At 40.3% G+C, this 11,639-nt stretch overlaps 1 long non-coding RNA gene across 1 annotated transcript in view; it reads left to right on the top strand.

The window, feature by feature from the left end:
- LOC102311895 overlaps positions 1-9,975 on the top strand; it is an 11,481-nt gene extending 1,506 nt beyond the window's left edge. The window contains exon 3 of the long non-coding RNA XR_001336534.2: positions 3,384-9,975. This is a non-coding gene — a long non-coding RNA (uncharacterized LOC102311895). The remainder of the gene's footprint in view (positions 1-3,383) is intronic.
- The last annotated feature ends 1,664 nt before the right edge of the window (positions 9,976-11,639 follow it).

Below are 11,639 nucleotides of genomic sequence, written 5' to 3'. Positions count from 1 at the left end.
CCTGCCACTAGCGCCCCAGGACAAAATTGATCTGCTGGACCTCCAAAAGCCTTTTTTCACTTTAGACATTTTTAATCAAAACTCAAATCCTCTCTCCTCTTCATGTTCAAATAGTGCCCCCGAGTCACATCGGCTAATAGCAGGAACCACTTTGAGGTTCTTATAGTGTTAGATGGTATTGTGCTTTTGTGGTACATATTCCAAAACAAATGATCAATTAAATTAGCTCAAACCAGATGATGCACAGACAGTCTGGAGTTTTCTGAGGAACATCCATTGTCATAAAAAAGTTCCCTACTTCATGTGCTTGGGGGGCACAGACTGATGGACATACAGAGAAAAATATCCACAGTCTACTACCGCACCCACAGTTTCAACTCTACCATTCGGTTCTTGGCCTCCGCCTTTTGTCACTGTGCAGCGAAACTGCAGCATCAGTTTTTCACAGAATACAAAAACATGTTATCCAACACCACTTAGCCAGGCCTGTTGTTGCTTTGTGTTGCATTGTTTTTCTGCACACATGATAGGCCACTGTTTTTGAGCAAGCATGTGGTGGTGGTAATGGGTGGTGGACATGTCTGCCAACTGCCAGGTCAACCACTTGGAGAGGAACTCTTAAAGGACAAGGAAGCAGTGAAACACTGAATCCTGGTCAGAAGTCACACACTGAGCTCTTTGTATTCTGTTTACCTGGGGCAGAGTAACACAGTTTTCTGGTAATGTGACGTACAAAGGAACTGCTTATTTCTTCCCAAGTAAGGGGGCAGTGGTCCAAAAGAAGATGGGAAAATAACAATATTAAAATAAGCTGCGCTTTATTTGCCCTTTTCATGAACTTGATATTGATATGAGAAGTAGTACATGAGCTGTGTTTTAAAATGCACAATCTAGAAAAAGTCCTCCCCCAATCTCTGAAATATAGTTTAAAAATTCCAACTTTTCTTTCTGAAACAGTCAAAATATATATCTTTTTTAAGGAAACAAAAGAGACTGTCTTCCCCAGAAAACAACCAGGTACTGTCTGTCATTTTGGCAAGCTGTTATTATGACCTATGCTTACATTATAATGTTAGCCATCTTCTAGGGGGTCTGTGAGTAATACAGGTAATCAACAACTTTGATAGTGTATTTTTGTGCCTAAACCTAACCAAATTACAAGGAAAATCAAAGTAAGCACGCTGAGAGTCGATGCTTTCATTGGAAGCAATCACGTTTCAAAGACTCTTTAATTAGTCTTTTTAGACAGAGAAGAGCAAACAACCAGCATAATGATTTAAGTGAAGGACTTGCTGGAAAATGCGGATCTCACCTGCCCTCTTTCAATCCATGATCTTTTTCCAGCATATCTATGTGTAGGATCCATCAGAGTGAAAATGATAAGATTAGAGCCTGACACCTGCTTAAATGTGCTAGCTTACCCGTGAGATCTGAAAGTGAAGTAGTGCCTGAAAGTGGAGCCTTTCACGTCTCAGTTTTCAAGCAGTCATCTTTTGATCTGTTTAGAGAGCCTATAGGCCTGTGTCATGCCATTCATAACTTACAGAAAATGAAAGTACTATTCCCTGTATATCACACAGCACTTGTTTCAGTGAGGTTTACCTTCAGCTATTTTATTTTTTCATATAATCTCAAGTTACAGGGTTGATAAAGAACTTGACAGTACCCCCGCTGTTCTAGTTCCAGTACTGACAGTATTGATATAGCTGAAAGTCCAGCACTGTGGGTCATGTAATTCTTCTTTTGGCAGGGGCAGACATTTCTCAACTGCCATTCACAGTTGCCAGGGTGAACAATGCTCCACTGAGCTATAACTTATGGTCCTCACTCAAAGAGCCTAATACCATTAGCCAAAGTGGGAGTCAGATGAGAGCTGGAACTTGGAGAGGTAGCATTTGTGCAGGACGTGCATATGTGTTTTGTGCAAATGTTTCTTAGGAGCATCTACTGAGTTACAGAAAATGAAAATGAATGGGGAAGCAAGCCAAACAGATCTGCAGCCATTAAGTCATTCGTCAGGCAGTGACATCTCTGGGATCCCAAGCCTCTGGTCACATGCAATCCAAGCACACAACTGACTCAGCAGAAACTTCTGCTGAAACATCTTCCTGTAAAGACAACCCTACTTTATATGCTTATTTTGAAGATTGAAGGTCTCCAGATGAATAACGTAATGCAAGCAGGTATCAGAAAATTCAGTTCAACTAACAAAACATTAATTAATGTAAAGAAGACCTGGTAAAAGTACAATAAATAATCTTCATAAAGATACGCGGCGTTGTGTCTGGTTAACATTGCGCAACATATTCTTACATAATTGCTCCATGCTCAGCGAGGCGAGGGTTCTCTGCTCAGTGACACAGGCCAGACTTGAGGCATCAGAATGTAATTAATGGTTGCACATTATCAAGCAGCTGTTTGAGGGCTTTGTTCTGGTGCCAGCTCGGCAGTAGCCTCGTGCCTGTCTGTGCTAGGTAAGAGGACCCTCCTCTTTAGACTGGAACCGCTCGGCATCTGTGCAAACCTCTCATTTGTTGGAGTCACAAGGCTGTGTAGATAGAGCTATCTTTAAGCCTGAACACAGCACTTCAACATGGTCACTATCTTTTTTGTTGTTGTTTTGCCTACTGAAGCTTGAAGGGAGTAATATAATAGTAATAATACCCACAAGTAGAGTGTAAAATCAACACATGCCACAATAACTTCCTGCTGCACTGCACTCTTTTACCAAATCACCGATGGAAATGATTCCCAGATGATGTAAATACGCTGTCATACACTTTCAGCACAGCACTTTTTTTTCACATTAGCTTGCTCAGCACACAAACCAAAAAGCCATCAGGGTCAGTCAAGTCAGCAGACCAGGTTAACTGGCAACTCTGGAAAAATGGTTTAACACTTAATTCAGCTGTAGCCGCGCAAATGCACAAGTACCAATATGGATGATTGGAAGGAGTCGCTAGGCTTTGAGAGCTTGTGGAAAAATGACTCTGCCGGACAGTTTTAGTTCTCACAACTCCACTCTGAATCATTAAACACACCTCCCTGAATCACTCTTAGTCACAGCCTGACAAAAACCCAACCCACAAATGACTCTCTGTTCACCAGAGTGACGACTTCACTGGATCCATCGGATTTTTGGGTGCAGTCCAAATATTTTTTTTCTCTCCTACTTTTATGAGACTTCCACTAGTGATATGTGTCATTAAGAATGAATGAGTGGATATGCTATTTTGTAATTAGAGGATGCTGCAAGTGGCCTGACTCGGTTGTAAGTAAATGACTGTGAATAGGGAGGGTGTTATCTGTGTTTTTTCCCAGATGTACTGTTTTTATTTTTGCTATGTAAAGTGAAACAGAAATGTTTTACTATTTTGCTTTAGGAACCCCAAGCAGCGAGACTAACGGTGGAACCAGGCACACTTCATTCATCTGTGAAAGATGGTCCAGAACTCAACCTCTCAACACTCATGTGTCTTTCAATATCTAATTCAACAAAGTCATCATACTCTTACCTACATGTCGCTCTTACCCCTTACTGGTTTAGACAAGGACCTCTGTGTTTAGATAATGAAATTAGCCGGCCTCCCTGAGGCTCTCCCTGCTTCATAAACTGCTTTATTAATTGCTATCTGCATTTGGTAAGTGCTACAAAAGGCTACTGTAAGTATATCCACTCGTAACCGGAGCGGATTCTATATTGATTGCAGATGGTGTCATTACTCAAAAAACCCAGCTGTGTAATTTAAGTAATGGAGCAGATTATTAATTAAGATGAAGGGCTACTTAACATTGATCAGGGATCCAAGCTCCACTTTGCTGTAATGCATAAATAACCTGACATGGGTGCGATTCCCCAACACACAGCGCTCGTTAAAGCTCATCGCATGTGCTGATATCACAGATTCTGATACGCAGTACCTCCTGGTTTCATCTTCATGAGTGCAAAGCCTGCGCCTTCACCCTGCAGTGCATTTATAGCTTAAGTAGCAGGATATAGAGGAGTTCGTGGAGAACTACTTGAGGCCAAGTGCTGGTATAATGCAAAAGTGCTCTTTCAAAGGCGTGATTATCTTGGCGTGGCGGGAATGGAAGAGGCAGCATTCCGCTGCAAGCACGTTAAATAAGGTGACGTGCCAGATGAGAATTTGTATTTATTTATTTATTGTTTTTAACACAGAAGCTGATGACATGTACTGTACAACACTGCAACCGCAACATCTGTTGGGCTTTGCAACATTCAGGAAATCTCAGCATGCAGTCCTTCCCTGATGGCACACATATCCTGTGTTTGATGGGAAAGCAGAGCAGTGTGACAAACAGGTCATGAGCATCTTCTCGGGGCAGCCAGGGTCATGTGAGCGACAGCGAGAAAGGCTCAAGGCTCGGAATAACTCTTTAAGGCGGAAGGCAGGAACTCCTCAAGGACAACACTGATGCTGGACTTTGTAAACTTGCTTTCTATTTTTTTTGTTGTTATTATGCCGTCCAATTCAAGGATTTGAGAGGATCTGTATTAATTCATATTTACTAATGAAACGAAACGCTTAGTTATTTGCACGCCAAAGTACAGATCCTTTTTCCAAGAAGAAAAAGAGCATGTATTTAAAAAAGGGAGCACAAAAGTAGTTTTTAATGATGAATTAAACTGACTCTTATGCCTAACAGACCACTGGCTTTGCAAAAGCACAATAGTACTTCCATCCATCCATCTATTTTCTTCCGCTTATCCAATTCAGAGTCGGGGAAGACCTGGAGCCTTTCCCAGCTGTCATATGGCAAGAGGTGATGTACAGCCTGTACATGTTTTTGTACCAGGTTTTCTAAGCAGGGCTAACACAGAGTGACAGACAGCCATTCGTACTATTTGGACTGTGGGAGGAAGCTGGAGTGCTTGAAAAAACCCACACAGACATGAGGAAAACATGCAAACTCCACACAGAAAGGCCACAGATTCAAACGCAGGGTCTTTTGGCTGTGCTAACTGTACAACGGAATTCTGACCCCTCCAAAGTACTTAAGTTAAAACCAAAATCTCAATTAGATATTCTGTAAAGGAAAGAAAACATGTGACCTAGTCTTTGACATCACAGTGCACATATTTATGTATGAACATCTGCTCTTCTCTGGGGCTATTTTTGGCCTGAAGTTTTTAAAATTCAAGGTCATGGAATAACTGATATAGTCACACAAGCTTCCTCATAATGAAAATACTGTAATGGCTTCATCTGGTTCCCTATTTTGTGTTAAATGAGAAGTTATTCAAATGCATCTCTTTTCCTTTTAGGGGAATTTCTTCATTTGTTTTTTTTTACTCTTTACTCCTACGAGTCGGACACAGGAAGTTGTTGCAAAATCTTGGATTTCAACAGAAAAATGGTCACTCCTTTCATCCGCAGAGTTCCTCGTGAATGCCTCTACGTGCTTAATCACGCTCTTCACTGTACAGTTTAAAAAGAGAACGACTGACTTAAATCTACTTGAGCGAAGTCGTAACTGTCACCGAGGTGCTTGATTTTTCACAACCCCGCCGACTCCACTGATACAGGGAGAGATCTGAGCGCGAGCTGCGCTGCTGTATTTATTTGTTTATATAATGATGCCACACTCTGTAGTAACTTTCTCAGATGGATCTGTCAATGATTGATGAAGTATGCAGTCAGAAGTCACACAGCTTTATAGCAGACATCATATTATGCTGATAGGCTGCAGAAGAATTTAATGTTCTGCCACAAATAGGCTCTCTGTAGAGACCTTATAAGGTTTACAGGGTGCTCATACAACCAAAGAAAAACAGGGGTTTTCTGTTATTCTGCATTTGAAGACACTGGTGAAACTCCTACACAATGTTTTAATTTGTTCTATATGTGTCAAACGCAAGAATTTACATTTACTGTCATTTGCAGCTACAGTTTTATCCAAACAGATGCATGGTTTTATTTTTAGAAACCAAGTTAATGAAATTGTTTTAAGAATATCCTAAAATCTAAAAGTTTTTTGAGTGTCTCGTCTGCCTTTGTTTCCTGGTGCACAAGATATCTCGTAGTTCATTTATTCTCCATATGTGGCAGATTGCTGAGTCACCCTTCTGCTCTGCACCTGTTCAGGTGTAGTGATTTTAATGCTCTCTTTGGAGTGCTGAATGCAAGGCTCCCGGTTACAGCTGGCATTGTCAAAGTGCTCGTAGTTGAGCTATGTGGCAAGATGGCCGGTGTCAGCAACAGTAAAAGAGCTGGGACAGTAAATTGACTCTGAACTGATGAGTGGGAGTGTTGGGTTGTGGGAAATCTGAGCTCATTCCCTCCCTTTTCAAGGTCCAGTAAATATAAGGGTAGTACGTCAACATTTCCTGCACATCTCACAGAGATGTAAAGGGGTGTTTACGCTCACTCACCCGAAGGACAAGATGTTGAAAATACAAAAGAGCTTTTTAATGAAATTCCCCACAAAATATCAAACAGCTTTTATAGCTTTTCATAAGATTCTTCAAAATCGTAAGATTAGATCAGAGTGCGGAGTGACAAATTTAGATTTTTGTATGAAAATCTAAATTTTTCAGTCTGTTGGAGAGGCATTAGGACGCAGCTGAGCGCTGTGGAGAGGTTGTGTCTGGGCCACTAAACAAGTCCCGTGTCCTAAGCAACACTGGGTAAGGGCCATCTGTCTCCAATACCAGAACGTTCAGGCAAAGCAGGCGGGGAAAGAAAAAGAGTTTCATGTCGCAGCTCCCCTGATCAATGGCTATTGATTCTTCACTTATCTCAAATACAGCCTAGCTGATGAGATGTCACACTTCTGACCTCCTGCAGGGAGAGGGGAATGAGGGATGCTAGCTGGGTAGGCATGGTGTTGTGTTACAGATATACTCCATTCACATATACAAAAGGGGAAAATTTTACTTGCATACCTGTAATGTTAAGGAAACAAACATGCAGGCATAATTACACTGAAATTGTATATTCATGCAATGGAAGGCTGCAATTATCCACCCAGTGGATACACTTTTACAGGTTTGATGTGACAAACCTTGCATGGACAGTTACGCTCCTATCCTCTTTACTGTCCATCTCTTAACCTCATCCCACTGTGGCTCTCACTCTCTTGATGCAGACAGACAATTAATAAGTGCTTTGTTGGCCGAATGGATCACATTCACCACAACTGCTGCGCTCAGCAGACAGCTCAAATAAATAAAGAGCAAGCAACCCCTCTAAACTGACAGTCACAAAGATAGATGGATTGCAAAGTCACAATGACCTTTGACAATATCCTATTTTTAAAGCCTTTTTGGGATCTCACATCTAGAGAAAAAGAAGGGGAAAACTAGCTAGAATAGCAGTAACAGTGGCAAGATAATCAACACTTTTCCAAGTCATAATAAAACAGCAGAAACTCCACAAAAAGCTAGCTCAAGAGCATGCAAATGCTCCATAGCTTACAGATCAAAGAGCTCAATGACAGGAGATTTTACAGAGCATAGGAAGATGATGGTTTGGTACCACAGAAAAATCCCCCACTGTGACTTTGTGTACTGAATGTTAAACACTGGCCAATTTTTCACCTTTTCTATTTACTGTCGCACATTTTTATGTGCAAGATTTCATAACTCCTTTGAGTTTCCAATAAATCCTCACTATATTGAGATTTGAATGTGTTGAAAAGCACAATTCAAAGTATTCTTAAGTGCGACAATAAAGAAATATGCGTTTGAATTTCCTTTTGCAGACATGTGTTGGCTATCACTGTCTTTGACTCTGTGCAGATATGTGATGTATTCACTGTGCCTTGACATCTCGAGTAATTGTGTTTAGACAATTATACAGCATACTGCTTGTGAAAGAGAGATTTCATTACACAGACTTTTCTCCAGTATTTCAATATTTTACAAATGTGACACATTTGTGGGTATACCCTTAAAACAGGTTGTTGTTCATGACCCCAGTCTAAATGGTATTGTATGAAACATGTCATTGGAGCCTTAAGATTAAAACAGCATTGATAAACAACAGTTTTGCTTTAATTAGGTAAACGTAGGAATGCTAGAGAGAAAAATATGTTGTTACAAGTGAAAGTCCTAGATTCAGAATTCTACATGGGTCAGTATTAACATCAAAATATACTCAAAGCATCTAAAGTAAAAGTATTCATTATACAGTGAGGGGGGTCAGGGAGGAGACAGGAGCCTATCCCCTCCCACTGTCATAGTACAAGAAGTTTTATTATCACTGATTAATTATCAATTACTTTTATCTCTCACTTTAATGTTGAAGCTGGTAATAATTTGACATGATTTGTTTACTACAGAGCACCTCAATCTATAATAATGTAGCACAATTTACTGGTAGCTGTATTATATTAATCAGAAATTTAAAATAAATGTAGTGCCTCTTGACCCAATCCCACTCCCTTGACATGTCCCTGACATCAAGAAGAATAAGCCAATGTAACATTTATGGAGCTTAGAGACAGGCAGATTTTCTAGTGATGTTAACAATTTGGCTTGTGGAGTACAACCATGTGGTCGAAATAATCACTTTCAGGCAAAAAAAAAAAAAATACATGAGAGGTGAGCACAAATAGCCTTGAGGGTTTCAGGCGTAATTCTCCATCAGTCAGATCTTTGCTGCATGTCATATCTGCTCTCTCCCCACAGCTCATATTTGATAAATGGATAAAATACTGAAGAAATACAAATGAATAGATGAAAATTCATCTAATGATTTCTAATCATTTCACTAAGGGAAATATCTACATAAATATACAGATATGTAATTACTCTGAATAAAATCTTTAACATAACATTTAGAATTTTGGTTAAAGTTATCCACAGGTTGCTCCTCCTGGATTCATGATGTGTAATGTCAACTGTAGCTGGCCTCTGGTGATGAGAGAAATAGAAACTGAACTGCTCAGCTGTTACTCGGTGAGACTGCTCAAATAAATTATTTATTCGAAATGACAGAGTGTGATTCTCTTCTTCGTCTGACCCCGTTTAACCATTATCTGCCTTCTTTGTGGGCAATTTCAAAGGAAATAATACACATTTCATAATGGATAAATTATTAGGAAATGACAGAAAAAGCACAAACTTGCCCAGATTTAGAGCAGAAACCATGGAAATAATTACATTTCTGACTACAGTACTATTCGCTGACAGTGTACACAAAATGAGTGCCCTGATTCCTAATTCGCAGATCATGACTGCTGTGAAATGCAATTAATGGATTCATAATTTATTTAGTGAGCTGTGATGAGCAAGTTCCTGGGAGCTCACTGAGACAGAATGCAGTATACACTCCATACACACTGGGTAAGCACTAGGTGTGTTTCAAAGGATGTGCAAAAAAACAAAAAAGGAACAGTACATCTAAATAATTTTAGATGTAGCTGCAGTTGTGGTTAGAAGTTTACATACACTCATCCTGGGCTTGGCTGCCATGGCAGTTTTGGACTCTTTAAACAGTTCTTTTTCCAGGGTATACACCCTAACTAATATTTGGTTAAATGTCCCTTGGCAAGATCCTTTTGGTAGCCATCAACAAGCTTCTGGGATAATTTTGGCTTAATAGTTTGGCAGTGGTCCACCTCCTTCATTAGTCCATCCACCTTGTGTAATAGTGTACGAGTATTGCTGGCAGCAAAACAGCCCCAAAGCATAATCCTACCACCGCCATGCTTTGCAAGCTGAACAGTGTTCTTACGTTTGAGACCCTCACCTTTACTCCTCTAAGCATACCTCTTGTCATTGCGGCCAAATAGCTCAATCTTTGTTTCATATAACCATAAAACTTTTCTCCAGACCGTGTGGGCAGATTCAAATTTCAGTCAACCAATTTCAAATGTCAATTTTCATAGCAGGCTTGAACGTCAGTGGTTCCTGAGTTGTCCCTGAACATCCTAACCCAGGGGTGTCCAACTCCAGGCCTCAAGAGCAGGTGTCTTGCAGGTTTTAGATGTGTCCTTGATCCAACACAACTAATTTAAATGGCTAAATTAAATCCTCAACATGTCTTGAAGTTCTCCAGAGGCCTGTTAATGAACTAATCATTTGATCCCGATGTGTTGACCCAGGGTGAGATCTAAAACCTGCAGGACACCGGCCCTTGAGCCCTGGAGTTGGACACCCCTGTCCTAACCAATTCCCTCTTTTCTGATAGTCATAGTTAGGGTCTTCTTTGAGACCTTGGTAGTGACACATCTGAATAACTTGTACTTATGTATAACTGTTTGAACTGATGATCCTGGAATTGTTTGCTATTAAGCTTCTGTGATGGCATACGCCTAAAAGCCTGGTGTGTGTTGGGAAACTAACCAATTTAAAAATTCTCTACCAGTCTTGCCAAGAACAGTGATAAAATATCCAGACAAATTATGGCAGAATGGTGTTGATGTCTGCCAAAAGTGACTTGTCAAGGTGTAACTTTCTAATGGACATTTATCCAAATATAGGGTCCTATGTATACTTTTGACCCTGTGTAGGTTATAGAAAATCCAAAATAAATTAAAACTTGTGCACTCTATTCTTATTTTGTTTTTAAGTATTTAAAGAAGTGTTCTGCAAAATCATTCCACCCTGGAAAAGAACAGTCAAAGAAATCATTAAAACCCTGAAATTACACCCATGATTGTGTGTAAAGTTCTGGCTACAGCTGTACATTAAAGAATAAAATGTGTTAAACTCCCTGACACACACCAAGTTAAATATAAAATTAAGAACCAAAGGTCTCTTTGGGGTGATACAGATGTCAAAACAGTGACTGAAAAGCCTATTTTGTGGAATGAGTGTCAAGCAGAGGACACGGTCTATCTCTGTTTTTGTTTTGTTTTGCTTGTTCAAAGAGACAGATGCCATGGAAGCAGTCTGAAAAATGTGAGACAGCAAGATTCCCTGGATGGCTGCCATGTCCCTGCAGGTACAAGAACACGAGGATTTGGGAAGGAAGCAGGACGCAGGTTGGTGATAATTGGGGGTACCCTCTGGAAATCTCTGCTTTGTAGTTAAGCTTTGTTTGAATATGACGCTATTAATGAGGATGTGAGGGAAACACTTGTAAAGCCACAAAGCCGGAATTTATATCAGCTGTACTAACAGAAATGTTTTGCATGCTGTTCATTTAACCACAACTGGCACGCAGTGAGTGATCTGATGAAGTGATGCTGGTGGAAAAAAAATGTAAATACGACTTCAGCTGAAAGATCCTTCAGGGTATTGTGTTCGTTTACAATACAAACCAAATCATCTGTTCAAATCCACAGGAAGAGGCCTAAATATGTAAAGCCTAAACTCAAATGTTCTCCAGCCAAATTATGCTGCCAGATATTTATCCTGTGCAAGGGCCTGATGGGCTGCACAGTGACTCAACTTCCACCCATTCCTGTCTCAGTATAACAAGTGTTTAGGCTGTTTGCCATAAATCATGTCCCTGCCAGATGTTGCCAAGCAACTGATTAATTAGCAGAGCCTCCTGAGTGAGTAACAGTGGAGCCAGTATGGGAGAGCTCATTTCAGTCCAGTGGTCCAAAGATCCCACCAGCTTTGACACCTTAACGGACATAGAGAGCCATTTATTTTATATCCACAAGGAGACTTTTGAAGGAATACTTGAGTACATGATTTGGGAAATAGCACTTATTTGCTT

Source organism: Haplochromis burtoni, unplaced genomic scaffold (assembly GCF_018398535.1).
Source record: "Haplochromis burtoni strain Fernald_Lab_line unplaced genomic scaffold, NCSU_Asbu1 Contig_77, whole genome shotgun sequence".
NCBI lineage: Eukaryota > Metazoa > Chordata > Actinopteri > Cichliformes > Cichlidae > Haplochromis > Haplochromis burtoni.
This window is presented reverse-complemented; position numbering and strand designations above follow the sequence as displayed.